Below are 4,357 nucleotides of genomic sequence, written 5' to 3'. Positions count from 1 at the left end.
TGGGGCCGCTCGCTTCCCTCACCCGCGCGGACGCTTGTAACCCCCTACTGCAAGCGCACCCGACCTGGGCGCGGGACGAACACGAAGGCCGCGGGATTTCCACCTCTCTCACGCCCGTCTCCGGCCACCTCGCTTCCCCCCTTCGCGCTCGCCCACGCGCTCGACCCATCTGGGCTGGGGCACGCGGCACACTCACTCGTCGGCCTGAGGGACCCCCCAGTCTCGAGACGCCGACAAGTAGATATTAAAGACTTAAAAAACAAAAAGGTTTACAGGCAAACCAGACAAGGAAACATCAATTCATATCTCAACATTTCTTAGCAAGTAATAGCACAAGCATCAACAACACTAATGTTACAAAGTTATAACTACATGAATCATTACCTCAGTTCCCAGACAGTTTTGTCCTCATAGCTATAGCTGATGACATGAATAGCTTCTTTTAGAAGAGACTCTAGAGTTGCAGATTGTGGAACACCACCATATTCCACTAGAGTAGAGACTACAAAAACATTGGACTGGCCAAATCTCTTCTCCAGGCTCATTTGAGACATATTTAGCTATAATCTCTTCTCTAGGCTCATTTGAGACATAATCAACTATTTCTCCATCAAATACGACAAGAGAAATAGTCACTTGTATTTGATAAGCTATTTATGTAAGCGCTTTCCATGCTTTGGAACAAATGATCTACATAGTCAAACATACCACCCTGCACAAGTGTTAGACAAACATAAATGTAAATAAATAATGTGACAAGATCCCTTATTTTGAATTATGGTGAAATACGACAAGAGAAATTATGAATTGACAAATTCGCGAATAATGTTTTAAAAATAATAGCTATGTGCTCGAATTTTAAGGAAACAATGATAGCTATGAGCAAAGTGACAACCCGAAAATTTAGATGCGAAGATGTAAATGGCTCGAGCCTAAGCATGTAATGAAGAATGATTCCCATGTTAGAGTAGTGAGATATGTAATAAAAACTTTAGGAGTCTAACCATGGTTGTAAAAGGATTACATTGGACGACCGTAGAACTGTCGAGACTGGTGCTTTATAATAGTAAAAAGTAATTAACAGCCGGAGAGTCGCTTATCCCCCTCAACTGGCTAAACCCCATCATTAGTTTCTCTAAGATTCTCCTACGGTTAGTGCCACATCAATGCATCTAAGCAAATTTCTGAAGGCATATAGATATGGACAATATGATTAAGAAAACAGGAAGATTCATCCTTGCCTATCGTTATGACAAATAAAATAATAATTCAAGGAGTTGGAATGGGTGGCTCTTGGCTTCACATATCCATGTACTGGACAACTGATCTACACTTAGTTTTCTAAACTAAACCTGCAGAACCATTATGTCATTTCAAGAATCTGCTTCAGAAGAACATTAGTAGGAAATTGAGCTTCTAAAGACTGTAGTGATGCTGCCTACTAAAGTGGTGAGGTGATTTTACTACGTACTGTGATGCTACACTGAAATAATGGTTTTGTCGGTTGCGGTTTTTTTATTCTGCAGCTTTGCTAATTTGGATTTTACCCCGGTCACTCTCATAATTAACAAGTTCAATCCTCGACACTAATTATTACCCCGTGCTTATAAAATTCAACCAAGACCAAACAAATCTAAGACATAATATGTTGAATTTCCACCCAAAAGAAAGAAAGAAGTTTGTTTATTAGTGATTCTGGAACAGAACGGGACAATGGAGGTTTACCATTGTGGAGTGGTCACAGGCGTGGAGCGGGCAGCGCCAGCGGTTGTCGGCCGATCAGGGGCGGCTGAGCTTGAGCTGGGCGTTGTTGGCCTACGGCTGGTCGCTGCGTCATGGCTTGTAGGCCTGCGCGTGGGCGAGGAGGTCGTTGCTGCCACCGAGGCTCTTGTTCTGCTTGCGCTTGCGCATCTCGCGGATCTTGGAGAAGTCCATGGAGTAGTCCAGCAGTGCCCTGTTCTTCGTGTTCTAGTCCCCGAACGTCGGCACAGTCATCCAGGCGTTGTTGGCGCTCGCATCCTCATGGCCTCGCTGCTGCATGCACCACCAATGCACGGGGTCAGTGAGAACTAAGAAGGATGAACACATGCACGGATCGCGCTAGCGGTAGGAACCCAAGACCAAGCCTAACAAATAAAGGATCCAGGGAGGCAGAGATCGCTAGCCCATCTTACCTCCTTAAGGTTGTCCATGGATGATGGACGGATGATCCCTCCCTGTCAATTTGCGTGAGTCTCTCTTGTTCATGTCCTTGCCTTGTTGGGTTTGCGCGTGTCGTATGAAGATGTGGAGTGAATTCAGCGGTCAGCTCAACAACCATGACGCGGTGGGGAAGAGGATGCAGGAACTATACCTCGAAGGTTGGGGGGGCGACAGCGACGACCGATGGATGATGCCTTCGGGCCGACGATGGTGCGGACGGGAACAAAGGCGGCGGCACAGAGGCGACAAAAGCCTACCTCACGTGAGAAATTGAGAATTGGAGGGGACTCAGGAGTGGGCAGAACGGGGGGCGGGGTCGACGCACGTGAGCCGTCAGATGATACGGACGGTACTGATTGACGAGAGGCAGAACGGCAGAACCATGGTGCACGGATGGTCTACAATAGAGTCTTATAGAGTAGTAGAGATTTGTGTATTTAAACGTGGGAACAGAGAACCGTATATGGTTTCTATGAGCTCTTAATGTTCAATCTGTTGAGAACTATGTCACCACGGATCACCAGATCCACTCCCTTCCCTCCCGTCAGCAGTAGAGGCGCGAGAAGCTGTAGAAGACTCGTCTCCCTTCCCATAAGCACGACAGAGGAAACACACAAGACACATGATATAGGGTTGGGCCTCTGGCCTCTTTCTGATCTCTCTGTAATATGAAGAGGTGTACAGGTTCCTTATATAGAGATGTGAGACCCCTCAGGGGCAAAGCCGGTATTTGCCCACATAACCCTAACTAGGGTTACTTAACACTCCCCCTTGGGCGAATACCACGACCAACACATGCCTCGTTAAAATTCCGAAAAAACCCAGTGGGAAAATATAGAGAAAGAGTGCATGGTGATACAAATTGCATTTGCACTTTATTGCCTCGTTAAAAACCTCATGTGAGAAACTTCAAGAAAACTCACCAAGGGAAAAAGAGTACAACAACTGTCATCGTGACAGATTTTGATCCTCTGGAATCTAGATTCTATCGAATCTTCTACAAGGGCTAACTTTAGAAATGTGCTCCCCCTGATCCTTGCAAAACTGTATCAATAAGGCAAAACATCTTCTTCTGGAAGTATATGCACATAAAGATTTAGCAAACAGATTGCATATCCTTGCAAGGACTATTTCAGGAATTTTACCTCTACTCACTTCTAGGATATACGAGGTAAGTGCACGTATCAATATAAATAAGCCACTTTGACTGATGGTGTTTGATCGACTGGATCTATATATTTGATAGAAAGTTCCATAAATGTTCACATATTGATCATCATGCTCACGCCTTCAGGGCATAGAATATGACATTTATTGTCTCACGATTGTGATCAATACAAGCATTCGCTCCCCCTAACGATGACATCTATCAAAGTCGTTATCCCTCATAACTCAAGCATATTCTTCAAGATATATGTCTCATTGTTCATCTGGAATAACGAGAATGGATGAGGTTGGGGTGCTATCATTTTCTATCTTACACCACAATTTATACATAGTTGTGCAAAGCAAATAACATGTCCTTCAATAGGACTTAGGGGATAATATAGTTGTAATAGTACATATTCTAAATATGACACATCACTCCAGGCGTTCATCCATTGCAACATCTATGATGGTGTAACAAAAGTCCATCAAAGATCGTAATCCATTAGGGATTTTTCATCAATCAGATACATCGTTATAGTCTGTCATTCTGGCACAATGGAGATATTTTGCCACTAACACCTAAACCTTATAGGTTTATGCCATTAGGGCTTTAGAGGATACCGTAATTCCACATCTAGTGGAAATTACCATGAGTAAAACTCATGGAATGCACATGTGCTTATTCGATGAACTTCAAGTCCTTTGGTACCTCATCTTATTCCTTTTCGGGTCTATATGGGTCTTTATCCCTTTATAGGGATTATCAAACTTTGGTGTTCAACACAGACTTTGTTTATTCTGGATAGGTTCCATCTGGGAACGATAGTCTCAACTACGAGATATTCTCCCTACATAGGAGAGTGATCATTCATCAGGAATGTATTATTCGGTATGAGATTTATATGTTGCATATTTATAATTCAAATATATGAGTCCTCCTAGGATCTCATGACGGATCTTCAGAATCCTATTAACTACATATTTTAATTCATGCCATTTGCCAGAT

The 4,357-nt window shown here is 43.5% G+C and overlaps 1 pseudogene; it reads right to left on the bottom strand.

The window, feature by feature from the left end:
• Positions 1-282: 282 nt before the first annotated feature.
• Positions 283-2,775, bottom strand: LOC109945652 (uncharacterized; annotated as a pseudogene).
• Positions 2,776-4,357: the final 1,582 nt, after the last annotated feature.

Source organism: Zea mays, chromosome 4, assembly GCF_902167145.1.
Source record: "Zea mays cultivar B73 chromosome 4, Zm-B73-REFERENCE-NAM-5.0, whole genome shotgun sequence".
Taxonomy (NCBI): Eukaryota; Viridiplantae; Streptophyta; class Magnoliopsida; order Poales; family Poaceae; genus Zea; species Zea mays.
The sequence above is the reverse complement of the archived record's forward strand: the minus strand, read 5'-3'. Positions and strand labels throughout refer to the sequence as shown.